At 50.0% G+C, this 16,266-nt stretch overlaps 1 long non-coding RNA gene across 1 annotated transcript; it reads right to left on the bottom strand.

The window, feature by feature from the left end:
- Nucleotides 1–3,687: 3,687 nt before the first annotated feature.
- LOC141058802 (uncharacterized) lies at nucleotides 3,688–14,867 on the bottom strand. The gene is made up of 2 exons (XR_012222321.1): nucleotides 14,409–14,867; nucleotides 3,688–3,880 (listed from the first exon to the last, which is right to left on the bottom strand). It is a non-coding gene; the product is annotated as an uncharacterized lncRNA (long non-coding RNA).
- Nucleotides 14,868–16,266: the final 1,399 nt, after the last annotated feature.

The following is a 16,266-nucleotide window of genomic DNA, read 5'->3' on the forward strand; positions in this document are numbered from 1 at the left end:
TTCATAGAAGTCAATAAGAAGGAGTTCGGTGGATACCGAACGAATTCTAATTTTAGGCCTGATGATACAATACTTAGGGCCCACGGGTTTGATGTCACCTTCATCCATTGGCGGCTGAATCTTAATAGCCTGCCACCTACCGGTGTAACGGTTTTATCGGGATCTGTCTCCTCTGAAGGGACGTTTCCCGAATAGGTTGCCTCTTTGCTTGGGGTCCTTATTTCCCCAGCGGTCCTGGGGTCTAAAGTCTTTCTTTTTACCGAACGGCGGCTTCCTGTAGGCCCTCCTGCTGAACGGAACATACGGGTTAGGGAACCCCTTTTTCCTCTCCCCCGCTTTTGTCAAAATCTCATCCAGCTCTGTACCAAATAGGTACTTACCCTGGCAGGGTATAGCACACAATCTAGTTTTTGTTTGTGTCTCCTTTCCACCCCTTCAACCATAAGGCCCGCCTGCCTGCATTGGTCAGTCCCGCGGCTCTAGCCGACAACCGGAGAGAATCCGCGGAGGAGTCGGAGAGGAAGGCCGCTGCTCCCTTAATGAGGGGCATAGAGGAAAGAAGCCTACTCCTAGCTACTCCATTTTTGATATTGTCCTCCAAGTCGTTCAGCCACACCAACATAGATCTTGCCGTACATGTGGCTGCTATTGCGGGCTTAAAGGCTGCCGTACAAGCTTCCCAAGATCTTTTGAGGAATGTATCGGTCTTACGATCCGAAGAATCAGCCAAAGTTCCCGAATCCTCCACCGGCAAGGAGGATCTACGGGAGGTAGAGGCCACTGCCGCGTCCACCTTGGGGGCTCTCGACCAGGCCGTTAACTCCTCATCGTCAAAGGGATACTTACGCTTTGACGTTAAGGGGAGGAAGGTCCTCTGACCTTGTTTCTCCCATTCCCTCTTAACTAGGTCTTTTACAGCTGGGACCACTGGGAATGCTCGGACCTTTTTACGGGAAATACCCGCAAACATTATGTCCTGAGGGGTCTTGGGGTCCTTACTCTCCGGCAACCCCATGGTATTTCGAACAGACTTCACAAGATTACTGACACTGTCCGTGGGGAAACACGTCTGATCCTCGTCCTCTGAGGAAAGGTATTCCTGGGACTTATCGGAATCTAGTTCTCCGGTATCTGACGGCGACCTTGACGCCAGCGAGACTCCTCCTTTAGATGAACGTATTTCTCTCACGGAGGAGTGACCCCCTAGACTACTGGAACCGCCTAAGGCCCGTAGTTCCTCTCTTATCATTGCCCGGATATCCTCCTTCTTTCGTGAGGATTCCTCCTGCAAGGCCTCCTCCACACATGATTGGCATAATCTCTTTGGGTGGCCATCCGGGAGGGGCTGCGAACATAAGGCACACTCTCTATGTTTCGCCTTCTCTGTTCTTTTATCCTAAAGGGGGTATGGACCAGAAAGAGAAGACTATCAATTATCTAACCTGACCAAAAAACACTCACCTGTGAATTTCGTCAGCAACTACCGGCTGCGGTGTCCGGGACCCAGGCTGAGGCGAGGCATGGGACGACTTCTTTTCCTTACGTTTCTTCTCTAACGGCTCATCTTGCCTGGAAGGCCCAATGGATTCCTTCCTAGAGCTGCCACTTCTTCTGGTGCTATTGGATCTCCTCGTAGCACTGCTCTGTCTACTGCCAAGTGGGGATACCACTAGCTGACCTAATGGGAGCGAAGCTGAGTCATCTAAGGACGACATGACTGCGCACTAGCGCTGTGTCTGTGGCTTCCTTTTAAAGCCTTTGCTATAGCTGCTCCTCCTCTTTTTTTTTTTTTCACCATTTTTTTTTTTTTTTTTTTTCCGCCCTACTGCGCATGCGCGGGCGTTGTCCCGCGGTCTCTGCCTTCAGCCTGATCCCGGAAGTCCTCCTCCACTTCCGGGTTGCCTCTCCTGGAGCGCTGGGTCACCGCAAATAGAAATGCGGCCGACGACACCGCGCGTCTGCGCCCCCTCTCCACGCATGGGGTCCTTCTCCTGCCGCAGGTATGACTCCCAGCAGCGCCGCTCAGCACACACCGCACAAGCCCTTCTGCCACTCTGGGGGGGGGGTGCCGGCCTCAGTACGCCCGATGGCGTTTGTAATGCGTCCACCCCCTCGGGGGGGGGGGGGGGGGAGTATAGCCATAACCCCAGTGAGCTTTGGCACCACTTTCGCCTCCAGCCTCACCTGCATTACACCAGCTCTGGGGGGGGGAATACACCTCTCCGCCCGACGCTGCCTCCGGTCCTGGGGCCCCTGCTGCTCATATTTTGCACGCAGGCGGTTACCAGACCAGGCATCCTCTTCTGCGGGTTCCTTTCCAGGAACAGGAAACCAAACTGAGGGAGCGAGGGGGACCGCCCCATTTATCTCTCTGTAGGTTTCCTGTTCCGGGGGCGGATCCCCTCAGTGGGTGCTGTCGTGGCGAAGAGGAAAACTCCAATCCCCGTCAGTTATACTTTTGCCTTTGGCTGAGTGTGTTGACCCCTGTGTGCTTGTGCCTTCTGATTGTCTTCTAGTTTGCTTATATGGTTCTGACACGGTTCTGTCCGGTTTTGAGTTTGTCTCTTGATTCTGTACTGTGTATCTGCTTCTCTGGTTTCTGACTCATTGCCTACGTCCTGACTATTCTGATTGCCCCTCTTGTACTGTGCTGCTATCTCCGTGTATGACTCATTGTTTACGTTCTGACTACTCTCTCTGCTTGTCCCTCTGGTACCGCGCCGCCCTCTCCGTGTATGACCCCCATTTGCCTGACCTGGGGATCTCTGTAGTAGAATCCTGCATTCATCTCCAGCAGCAGGACGCTAAGCCCCGTCCCCTGCGGTCACATGATCGTAGGTCCTTCACTGCTTGCTACCTTCAGTGTCCCAGGTCCTGTCTGCCTGAGCTTTCCCAGCAGTATCTGACCCCGAGCCCTCCCGCAGTGTGGGTGAGTCACCCTGTTCAGCCGTGGCAGTTAGCCGGCGCTGACAGGACTCTCTGTGGGTACCATAAAGGGCATGTGCCTCTCTATGAGTACCATAATGCGCATGTGCCTCTCTGTGAGTACCATAAAGCGCATGTGTCTCTTTGTGAGTACCATAAAGCGCATGTGCCTCTCTGTGAGAACCATAAAGCGCATGTGCCTTTCTGAGTACCATATAGCACGTGTCTCTCTGTGAGAGCCATAAAGCGCATGTGCCTCTCAGTGAGGAACTTAAAACTCATGTGCCTCCCTGTGAGTACCATAAAGCGCATGTGCCTCCCTGTGAGAAAGATAAAGCGCATGTGTTTCTCTGTGAGAGCCATAAAGTACATGTGCCTCGCTGTGAGGAACATAAAGCACATGCGTCTCTTTGTGAGAAAAATAAAGCACATGCATCTCTGTGTGAGAAACAAGAAGCACATGTTCCTCTCTGCGAGAACAATAAAGCACATGTGCCTCTAGAGGTGAACCATAAAGCACATGCATCTCATTGAGGTTGTAACCATCATGCACGCATGTCTCTTTGGAGAATTGCCTCAATGACCTTTCTTCATGGACGACTACACCCTGGATTGTCTAGAATAGTCCACATCAAATATGGCAGCATAACTGCATTGCCACCAACATGGCACAAGATCTTCTGCCTTCTTCCACATATGACGCTGTTTGGATTCCAGAATACGGCTTAACCTTTCATCCACTCCCAGAAACAAGACTGTATGGGTGCTTAAGTCTATATTTATTGGGATGATATGGACAACAATGGGAGATGATAACAGATGGTATAGTAGAACACAGTAGTAGATGAGATCAGGGCTTGTTGTACAAAGTTGTAGATGATATCAGAGATTGTTGAACACAGTTATGGATGATTCAGCAGATTGTTGTGCAAAATGTGGATGATTCAGGTAAAAACTACAAGAGACAGATAATATAGCATGTCAGTACTGACAGACAGTATACAATACACAAATACTGGCAGATAAGGGGGGAGTGGAGAGCCACTCAGACACGACCACAGATCCGATGTAAAAATATATAATATATCTTTATTGGGACATACAAACAGATCCTAGACAAACAATGCTAAAGTGCACAGAATAAATCCACGCATTATGGAAAACACAGCGGATCTCCCTAGATCATACAGATGGTGTGGTCCAATTAGGTCATAAAATTCTCCTCACCAAAATATACCATAGAGACACTAAACTCCCTATCACTAGTCCTAATCACATAGTATACACATACTAATGCAAAGTCAATGAATGAATATAAACAAATATATGTACATGGACACTGGAGCAGGACAATGATACTACATAAACATACTTACGTTTAACCACTTGTCCGCCTTTGATACCCAACTCAGAGGGATCATATCTAGAGCTATTGAGGCAGAGATTATCACGAAGGAGCTGGGATCGGCCCTAGTAGTTAATGAGCCTACAGTAGCGACGTTCTATCTGCTCCCCAAAATCCATAAGGATATACAATGTCCACCAGGAAGGCCGATAGTTTCAGGTCGAGGCAACTATCTTGAACATGTAGGCCGATGGATTGACTCAATATTACAACCGTTAGTGGAGGTTTTGCCATCTTTTCTTAAAGATACCAACCAGTTATTGAGGAAGGTTGATGGGCTCTCTCTTGATAGAGATGCGATAATGGTGACGGCTGACGTAGAGTCACTGTATACTAGCATTCGGCATGCCGATGGTTTGAGAGCAGTGGAATTTTTTCTAGGCACTTCTAGCTTGTCGATGGGTCTTAAACGGTTTATGTTAGAGATTTTGGAATTTGCATTGACGCATAACTTTTTCACGTTTAAGGGGTCCTTTTTCCTACAGACCCAGGGGACAGCCATGGGAGCGGCCTATGCGCCTTCTTATGCTAATCTGTTCCTGGGTCTGTGGGAAAGGGACCTCTTCCAGTCAGATCTGCACGCATCTGTGGACCGCGTCCTTTTGTGGACGCGGTACATAGATGACGTGTTTTTGATCTGGCAGGGTTCCGAATGTTCATTGGAGAATTTTTTTCAGCAGTTAAATGATAATACATTGAATATTAGGTTCACTACTGTTCACGATGTGAACAAGATTGAATTTTTGGATGTTATTCTGAAGAGGGATGGCCGAGATATGATCCAGACTAACATCTTTAGAAAGCCTACTTCCACGAACTCTTTGTTGCATGCCTCCTCCTCTCACCCCAATCATATGATTAATGCAGTGCCGATAGGACAATTCCTTCGTTTAAGGCGTATTTGTTCGACTGATGCTGATTATGAACAACAGGCCGATGATTTAATACAGCGTTTTAGAGAAAGGGGTTATAGTCATAGATCTATTAAAAAAGCGTATAATCGTGCAAAACATAGTACGCGTAATGCCTTATTGTACAAGAATGAGGACACTGTATCTAAATCAGACCAATTAAGATTTGTAACAACTTTTCATTCTCAATCTGATAGAGTAAGTAAGATTTTGGAGAAGTCATGGCCGATTCTGCTAACCGATCCCATAATAGCTAAGATATTATCAAATAAACCCAGAATAGCGTACCGAAGGGCAAAGAACTTACGAGGGCACCTAATCAAGAGTCATTATGAGACTAATCCACCATTGACATTTTTACGGGGTGGTGCCCAACGTAATGGGTGCTTCTCTTGTGGCCAATGTGTGGCTTGTGTTAATATTGATCGAAGTGAGAGCTTTACGGATTCATCTGGCTCCAAAGTGTATAAAATTAAAAAGAGGATCACCTGCCAATCAAAATGTGTGATATATTATGCCACCTGTCCGTGCTCCCTGATCTATGTAGGTTTGACTACACGTCAGTTAAAGGTTAGGGTCAGGGAGCACGTTTTGGGTATACAGGCTGCGGCAAGTGAAAATGACATATCAGTGCTCAAGACTATACCTAAGCACTTTAAATTATATCACCAGTGTGATGGCAGGACCCTCAGAGTTAGAGGGATTGATCTATTAGATCCTGGTATTAGGGGTGGTAGAGTATCACAACGTTTGGCTCAAATTGAGACTAGATGGATATGGACCCTTAATACGGTCCAGCCTAATGGGCTTAATGAATCTCTAAATTTTGCATCGTTTCTATGATCACCTCCTGTCTGTACTGTTAAGTGCATCGAATCCTTTTACGTGTACGTGGTTGTTTTTAATTTTGTTTTTATTGATGTTTTATTTATTAATTTTTCTCACATTTTCACTTTAGGCCACGTATTTAGTATTTATCACAGCATTGGGTCAATTACTGGAGAACATCTTTAGTTGTACTTGAAGTTTGGGGCATTGGTCCAATACAGTCATGGGATACTGTATACCATCATATCAGGACTGTACATCGTGGAGCCATATCGGTGAACAATTGGATCTCAAGCCGTTTATCTGTGGGACACGGCTATTTATCCTTCATCATTTATTGTGTATCATCTACAATCTATGGAATAATTTGTTTTAAGTGTCTTCTATATGTGTTATGCACTAATGAGTCTCGAGGTATATATATTATATGGTAGTCTATGTATGGGTTGTGGGATTGCCAGCTTTATTCCATCTTTTATAATACGGAAGGTCACACTTATGGTATAATTTGTGAGATACCTGTGCCCAAATCTATATACTATGATTTCCCACGATGTTATTGGATAACATGCTCTTTATTTCATATCGACTATTAATATGTAATGGTGTTCTCCATGTTTGATGCTATTAATTGTGGCCATGGTATGCGAATATTCCATTTCTTTTTGTCTGCACTCAATCTATGTGTGGCCAGATGGGGAGAATGGTTGACCTGTACGCATGTGCGTTGTGGCCCGGGGCCGCGACGCGGCTTCTGGCGTCTCCTCCGGTATGTTGCCATGGCGTCTGTGACGCAGGCTGCGTACTGGTGACGTCGGCGCCGCTCCGCGTCCCTGGTTGCCATAACGGCGGATGCGTCACTTCCGGTCGACACCTCCTCATTTCCGGTCACGGCCTTTTTTAGCTGTCTGGCTCTGCTGTTTGCGACGCCCCCTGACGAAGGACGAGCCTCCGAAACGCGCGTCGGGGCACACGTGCGGTCTCCCCTGTGACTCCTCACCCACCTTCGGACATTTGGTAATAATTACCGTTTTTGCTGCCTGTCATTTTGTGCATGGCAGCATCGTCACTCCTGTCGGTCATGGAGGGTGAGGGTTAGAGAGATCTTCCCTCAAACATTTTTTCATCTCCCCTACAAGGCCTGTTTGTAATATATAACAGATGTAATGGTTATAATGAGGATGCCACACCACCATTTGGTGGTATATGCTGATGGTGACATCCGTTAGCCGCTATTATAGTGGCCTTTCTGACAATATGTTTATGTAGTATCATTGTCCTGCTCCAGTGTCCATGTACATATATTTGTTTATATTCATTCATTGACTTTGCATTAGTATGTGTATACTATGTGATTAGGACTAGTGATAGGGAGTTTAGTGTCTCTATGGTATATTTTGGTGAGGAGAATTTTATGACCTAATTGGACCACACCATCTGTATGATCTAGGGAGATCCGCTGTGTTTTCCATAATGCGTGGATTTATTCTGTGCACTTTAGCATTGTTTGTCTAGGATCTGTTTGTATGTCCCAATAAAGATATATTATATATTTTTACATCGGATCTGTGGTCGTGTCTGAGTGGCTCTCCACTCCCCCCTTATCTTATAGTTGCTGTCAGCGACCGATCTATATTTAGGTCTAACATTTCAGTGGAGGCATCTAGGTGTAATTTATTATGCCAGGAATATGCCCTCCTGTCTGAGTGTGTTTATGAGTATTTTTCTTCACAAATACTGGCAGGTAATAGCAATGCAGGGTATTATCACAACAGTAGCAACGATACAGGATGCTGTTATCATGCATTATATAAGAGCTGGGCAATATAACATACACAGCAGCAAAGGAGAAAGATAACTAACACACTAATGGCTGCCAACTGTACACTCACTGAATGGAGGATGCATAACTAGAGGTTGCTTATAACAAACATGCAGTGAAATAACATCACAGGAGCTAAGCATGCAATGCAATCATCATAGGGGGCTGTATTATGACTGCTAGCAGAGATGCATAACTAATAATTGCATTATCCTTACCGGAATCAGCTTGTTATAAGCAATGGTTTGTAAAGAGCTGAGCAGGTGTGAGCTACTCCGGAGACGGCTGGAAAAATGGTTACATGTTGTTGACCAGGCAGAAAGAAGGGGCAGTTCTGAACAATTAACCATTTGGAGAACAGAAAATTCCTTTACACATGAATAAAAGAAGGGCAACTTATGACACCTACTGGAGATAGCTGGAACAGCACTTAAAAATATCTAGCTGCACAGAATGGGCAGAACACTCCCCGCTTGGCATCAACAGGTGCCACTATTTGGCTCTTTTGGGGATAATAACAGTACAAGTTCAGTAACTGGCCTGAGGAACAGTTTGTTCTCCCCAAGTTTGCTCACTTTGACCTCTACCTTGCGCACTTTCCCGTCTTTGCTGGGAAGAGGCTTGGTGACTAGGCCGAGTGGCCATTCATTTAGATGTGATTGACTGTCCTTGACAAGTACCACATCGCCTGGTTGGATGTTTGGGCGGTCTTTGTGCCACTTTGTCCTGGTTTGTAGAGTGGAGAGATATTGTTTCTTCCATCTGTCCCAGAAGACATTTGACACGCTTTGCACTTGCCTCCACTGGCGTCTGAAGAGATCTTTATAGTTGAATTCTTCGAGTGGAGCTCTTGGGACACAGGTTTTCTGCGTGAGTAGCATTGCCGGAGTAAGGACAGTCGGGTCTCCGGAATCGCTGGAAAGTGCTGACAGTGGCCTGGCGTTCATGATAACCGATACATCGGCCAAGAATGTAGTTAACCTCTCAAGTGTGAGTCTGGTGTTCGTTTGAAGGAAGATAGAGTCTAGCATCTTGCGTGCTATGCCTATCATTCTCTCCCAGGCACCTCCCATGTGCAAAGGGTGTGGCTGTCGCGCCGCCGCCCCCCGTGCCCCATAATACTCACCAGACCGCGGCTTCCCGGCGCGTCCCTGTCCGTTCTCCTGCCCTGACAAGGTCGCTTTCTTCCTCCCGAGCGCGCGCTCTCTGCAGGCCTCTCTGCGCACGCGCACTTCCTCCCTTGTGAGCCGGCCGCTCCTCCCGGTCCTATGATCAGGAGGACTCTGACCCGGAAGCTCCTCCTCTCTCTCGCTTATCAGGCCACCTCTCCCTATTGACGCTGCCTGATCGTCACTTGCATTCCTAGTGATTTCGGCCCCACACTTGCTGGCGTCCTCCGCTCCCTTCAGCCCCGTATTACCCCCCATCCATGTTACCTTCACCATCCTGTCTGTGTTTCTGTGTTCCAGCCGTGCCATCCTGTGTTACCATCCTGCCTGTGTTCCTGCCGTGTCAGCCTGTGCTTTTGCCCTGCCTGTGCTCCTGTGTTCCTGCCGTGCCATCCAGTGTCTCTGTCCTGCCTGTGTTCCAGCCGTGCCATCCTGTGTCTCCATCCTGCCCATGTTCCTGCCGTGCCAGCCTGTGCCTTTGCCCTACCTGTGCTCCTGTGTTCCTGCCGTGCCATCCAGTGTCTCTGTCCTGCCTGTGCTCCTGTGTTCCAGCCGTGCCATCCTGTGTCTCCATCCTGCCCGTGTTCCTGCTGTGCCAGCCTGTGCCTTCGCCCTGCCTGTGCGCCTGTGTTCCTGCCGCGCCATCCAGTGTCTCTGTCCAGCCTGTACTCCTGTGTTCCCACCGTGCCTGCCCGTATCTCCGCATTTCCTGATTCTGGTCTCACCGCTCTATCCGGATGCCTTGCCTACCACCAGTTTGGTCTCCCCCGTCTGCCCTAGGTACCAGCTGCCGCGGTAATAGTTTCCCCTGGCCTGTCCCTAATGCTCCCTGTATAGGGGGTGGTCCACCTGGCCCGCTCGCCCAGGGGAGGTTCGTTGCTGTGGTCCAGTGGGTTCACCCTTGGGGGATCCTCACAGTACGATCAGGCCATGGACCCCGCTGGTACCTCAGCAACCACCCAAAAGGAACTAGCAATCCTACGGGAGAATCAGGCCCGGATCATGGCCTTCCTAAAGACCAAGGAATCCCGGCTATCAGCACTACAGCCCTCTGACCCCGGAAGTGCATCCCAGCTTGCCAGTCTCCAGCAGGAGCTCACCCAGCAACGCGATACTCAGGCCCATATTGTAAATTATATGGTTTTGGTGGATAACCAACCCCTCTCTCTCTCCAGTCTGCCGCCGCTGCCCCTGTTCAGGCTCCGGTTCCACATTCACCGCCCCGTTTAGCTAAGCCTCCGCGGTATGGCGGAGACCCAAGATTGTGGCGGGGGTTCCTTAATCAGTGCGAATTGCACTTTGAATTGCTGCCTCAGCAATACCCTACTGACCGTGCCAAGGTGGCCTTTATGATATCCCACTTGGAGGGCGAAGCATTGGCCTGGGTAAACCCCCTCTGGGAGCGAGACGATCCGTGGTCTCCCAGCTCTCCACGTTCCTAGAGACCTTTCGCAAGGTTTTTGACGAACCGGGACGCCTGGCCTTTACCACTGAGTCCTTTTTTAATCTCCGCCAGGGTACTCTTTCAGTGTCCAATATGCCATTCAGTTTCGCACCCTGTCCTCTGAGCTTGGGTAGAACAACGAGGCCTTGGTGGGAGCATTTTGGCGGGGTTTGTCCGCTCGTATCAAGGAGGAGCTGGCGGGTCGTGATACACCAACGTCCCTGGAGGATCTCATTTCCCTGGCGACTCGCATTGATTTGCGCTTCCAGGAGCGCTCCCGCGAGTCCGCCAGGAAGAGAAGATTCTCCCGCGTTTCTCTAGCAACACGCAGTCCCTCCGGCTCGCGATTCGACTCTACCTCCGCTGCCCTGGTGTCTGAACCTATGCAGGTAGATTGCCTCAAACCGGCAGAGCAGCGCCGCGAGGAGAGGCTCGACAAGGGACTGTCTTTACTGCTGCAGTTCCTCCCATCTTCTGCGCTCATGTCCGGTGAGGCCGGGAAACGCCTCCGCCTAGGACAGGCAAGAGAGGCCTCCCTAGGTGTTAGCAATACCTCTCTACCTTTGACCCTCTCTGTTCTGTTAAATCTTGGTTCCACCCGTGTCTCTGAGCTAGCCTATATTGATTCTGGAGCCGCCGGGAACATTCATCCAGGTCGAGGCGGTCAAAAAGTTGCGGATACCTGTCAGATCATTGGAGTCTCCTCAGCAGTTAGCTTCAGTCGACGGCGCTCCCCTGCGGGAGGTCGTTACCTTGGTCACTGAAGAGGTGGAGCTACAAGTCGGAGCTCTGCATCGGGAGAAGATAGCCTTCTTTGTACTGCCCTCGCTATCCCATACGCTCCTCTTAGGCCTTCCGTGGTTAAGGACTCATGAGCCCGTCCTCGATTGGTGATCTGGGGACATTCTTCGATGGGGTCAATCGTGCCACTCGACGTGTCTACTTCCCGTTCAGCCAATCAAGCCTCCTAGGACTCCTGCAGTGCCTGTGGGCTTGCCTTCGGCCTATTGGTCCCTCGCGGACGTTTTCAACAAGAAAGAGGCAGAGAGCCTGCCCCCGCATCGTCCATATGACTGCCCCATCAATCTCGTTCCAGGCTCTACTCCACCCCGGGGCCGAATTTATCCTTTGAATCCTCTCGAATCCCAAGCCATGTCCGAGTACGTCCAGGAAAATTTGTCTAGAGGCTTTATCTGGAATTCTTCCTCACCCGCAGGCGCAGGCTTCTTTTTCGTGAAGAAGGACGGGGCTCTTTGTCCTTGCATTGACTACCGGGGCCTCAATGATATCACTATCAAGAACAAGTACCCGCTCCCTCTCATTCCGGAGCTGTTTGATCGGTTGCGGGGGGGCACGAATTTTCACCAAACTGGATCTTCGTGGGGCCTACAATCTCATCCGTATTCGCCCCGGTGATGAATGGAAGACCGCTTTCAACACCAGAGATGGCCACTATGAATATTTGGTCATGCCCTTCGGCTTGTGCAATGCCCCTGCAGTATTCCAGGAATTCGTGAATGACATTTTCCGAGACCTCCTGTACTCTTGTGTGGTAGTGTATCTGGACGATATACTTGTATTTTCCCCGGATTTGTGTGCCCATAGAAAGAGCGTCCATCTAGTCCTGTCGCGCGTGAGGGAGAATCGCCTGTATGCTAAACTGGAGAAATGCTCCTTCAAACAAACCTCTCTTCTGTTCCTGGGGTACATCGTTTCTGATTCCGGCTTATGCATGGATCCAGAGAAAGTGTCAGCCGTACTCAACTGGCCACAACCTCATGGAGTCAAGGCAAATCAACGATTCCTGGGTTTCGCCAATTACTACCGGAAGTTCATCCCTCATTTTTCTTCCTTGACCGCTCCAATCTCCTCTCAGATTTGTAAGGGTGCCAACCCTCACGTTTGGTCCTCAGAGGCCGAAGGATCCTTCCTTGCCCGGAAACATGCCTTTGCTTCCACTCCCGTCTTTCATCGCCCAGAGACGAACAAACCTTGTATTTTGGAGGTGGATGCCTCTGCCATCAGGGCCGGAGCTGTACTCTCTCAGAGATCTCCTTCCGGACAACTGGTCACCTGCGGCTTCTTCTCAAAGACGTTCTCCACTCCGGAACGGAATTATTCTATTGGTGACAGGGAGCTCTTGGCCATCAAAATGGCTTTGGAAGAATGGCGGTACCTATTGGAGGGAGCTGTGCATCCTTTTAAGATCTACATGGACCATAAGAATTTGGCATACATCCGATCGGCACGGAGACTTAATCCACGACAAGCGAGATGGTCCTTATTTTTCACCTGTTTCGATTTTGAATTGCACTTTTGCCTGGGAAGTAAGAACCTCAAGGCTGACGCATTGTCCAGATCCTTTCTTGCTGTCGATACTGTGGAGGACCCTACGCACATCCTAGACCCCTACAAGATCATCACGGTGGCACCCCTCAGTTTGTCTACTCTACCACCGGGTAAGACCTTCGTTCCAGAGACCAACAGAAGGCGAGTCTTGCGTTGGGGACATGCCTCCAAAATTACAGGTCATGTTGGGTTCAAAAAGACCCTTCTTCTTGTGTCCCGCTACTATTGGTGGCCTACTCTTCCTCAAGATGTTCGAAATTTCTTAGCCTCGTGTCCGTCCTGTGCCAAAAACAAAGTCCCCAGGCGATTACCTTCTGGTCTCTTGCACCCGCTTCCAGTCCCTTCGGCTCCCTGGCAGCACATTGCTATGGACTTTATCACTGACCTACCTCATTCTTCTGGATGCACTGTCATCTTTGTCGTTGTGGATAGATTCTCCAAGATGGCTCATTTCATCCCTCTGCCTGGATTACCCTCGGCCCCTGAATTGGCGAAGATTTTTATCCGTCATATTTTTCGTGCCCATGGCTTCCATCAACATATTGTCTCTGATAGGGGAGTCCAGTTCACCTCCCGATTTTGGAGAGCGCTCTGCAAGTTTATGAACATCACGCTGGATTATTCCTCCGCATATCACCCTCAGACCAACGGTCAAGCAGAGCGTAAAAACCAAATTTTGGTTAATTACCTCCGACACTTCTCCAACGCTCACCAGAACGACTGGTCAGACTTACTCCCATGGGCCGAATTTGCGTATATCACGCCAGCGAATCTTCTGCCAAGTCTGCCTTCTTTATCGTCTACAGGCTACATCCAGGCGTGAATCTACCGGTCCCTCCTGTCTCGGGTGTGCTGGCCGCTGATCTGTCTGGGGAGTTCTCCAGGATCTGGCAGGAGACCAAGACCGCTCTCGAACAAGCGCGTGTTAAGATGAAGAAACACGCAGACAAGAGGTGCTTGGACCCACCTCTCTACCACCCTGGCGACAGAGTGTGGTTATCCTCCAAGTTCATCCGCCTTAAGGTCCCTTCCAGGGGCGTAACTAGAACTGATTGGGCCCCATAGCAAAGTTTTAAACGGGGCCCCCTCAAAGACACGCCCCCTCAAAGACACACCCCTCCAGAAACTACATTTCTCAGAGGTCCATGCGGCAGGCAGCTCTGCAGAGAGCTAATAGACAGCGAGGGCTCAGGGAAGGGGCGGGACTGAACTAGTCTGAAGCAATACACTCTGTGACTGGCTGCAGGCAGGGAGGCGGGCCCAATATGTGCTTCGCTCCACACAGCAGGCACAGAAATGCAGCGTAGGTTGCAAAATCTTAGTGTACATTTTTTTCCGCCGGGGCCCCGGATCCCCTACACCATTGGTCCCCAACCTTTTTTGCACCAGGGACCGCCTTCAAGCAGACCATTCTTCCATGGCCCGGCAGGGCGGGGATGGAGGTGTGACAGGGGTGGGGCTTTGGTCAAAAGGGGGCGGGGCTATGGACACAGTTGTAGTTTAGCAGTGCATACTTATAATTTAATTATAACATTTATAATGTGACTCAACTCACCATAGGTTTTGAATGAGTGGGAGCACCTGGCTTGTTTCTCTGTTTCAGTGGGAGCACTGGGCTACTTCTACTGATGACCGACACTGCTAATGATGATTGGAACCTACAAGGAAATGGAGCATTATGAAAAATTGTACTGGAGTTCTGTACATGCTGATTATTTTCTAAATGTATGAGTGGTTCCCCCCGTCCTGTCCAGCTCTGTGTGGCTCCCCCTGTTGTTTGCATGGCTCCCCTGTCCTATCCTGTATACATGGCTCTGCTCCCACCCTCCCATCCTGTATACATGGCTCCGCTCACACTCTCCCATCCTGTATACATGGCTCCGCTCCCACCCTCCCATCCTGTATACATGGCTCCGCTCACACTCTCCCATCCTGTATACATGGCTCTGCTCCCACCCTCCCATCCTGTATACATGGCTCTGCTCCCACTCGCCCATCCTGTATACATGTCTCTGATCCCATCCTCCCATCCTGTATATATGGCTCTGCTCCCACTCTCCCATCCTGTATAAATGGCTCTGCTCCCACCCTCCCATCCTGTATACATGGCTCTGCTCCCACCCTCCCATCCTGTATACATGGCTCTGCTCCCACTCTCCCATCCTGTATACATGGCTCCGCTCCCATCCTGTATACATGGCTCCGCTCCCACTCTCCCATCCTGTATACACGTCTCTGATCCCATCCTCCCATCCTGTATACATGGCTCCGCTCCCACTCTCCCATCCTGTATACATGTCTCTGATCCCATCCTCCCATCCTGTATACATGGCTCCGCTCCCATCCTGTATACATGGCTCTGCTCCCATCCTGTATACATGGCTCTGCTCCCACTCTCCCATCCTGTATACATGTCTCTGATCCCATCCTGTATACATGGCTCTGCTCCCACTCTCCCATCCTGTATAAATGGCTCTGCTCCCACCCTGTATACATGGCTCTGCTCCCACTCTCCCATCCTGTATACATGTATCTGATCCCATCCTCCCATCCTGTATATATGGCTCTGCTCCCACTCTCCCATCCTGTATAAATGGCTCTGCTCCACCCTCCCATCCTGTATACATGGCTCTGCTCCCACCCTCCCATCCTGTATACATGGCTCCGCTCCCACTCTCCCATCCTGTATACATGGCTCCGCTCCCACTCTCCCATCCTGTATACATGGCTCCGCTCCCATCCTGTATACATGGCTCCGCTCCCATCCTGTATACATGGCTCCGCGCCCACTCTCCCATCCTGTATACACGTCTCTGATCCCATCCTCCCATCCTGTATACATGGCTCTGCTCCCATCCTTGTATACATGGCTCCGCTCCCATCCTGTATACATGGCTCTGCTCCCACCCTCCCATCCTGTATACATGGCTCTGCTCCCACCCTCCCATCCTGTATACATGGCTCCGCTCCCACTCTCCCATCCTGTATACATGGCTCCGCTCCCACTCTCCTATCCTGTATACATGGCTCCGCTCCCACTCTCCTATCCTGTATACATGGCTCCGCTCCCACTCTCCCATCCTGTATACATGGCTCCGCTCCCATCCTGTATACATGGCTCTGCTCCCACTCTCCCATCCTGTATACATGTCTCTGATCCCATCCTCCCATCCTGTATATATGGCTCTGCTCCCACCCTCCCATCCTGTATACATGGCTCTGCTCCCACCCTCCCATCCTGTATACATGGCTCTGCTCCCACCCTCCCATCCTGTATACATGGCTCTGCTCCCACTCTCCCATCCTGTATACATGGCTCCGCTCCCACTCTCCCATCCTGTATACACGTCTCTGATCCCATCCTCCCATCCTGTATACATGGCTCCGCTCCCACTCTCCCATCCTGTATACAT

Source organism: Dendrobates tinctorius, unplaced genomic scaffold, assembly GCF_039654945.1.
Source record: "Dendrobates tinctorius isolate UK_male_01 unplaced genomic scaffold, ASM3965494v1 ptg000214l, whole genome shotgun sequence".
NCBI classification, from domain to species: Eukaryota; Metazoa; Chordata; class Amphibia; order Anura; family Dendrobatidae; genus Dendrobates; species Dendrobates tinctorius.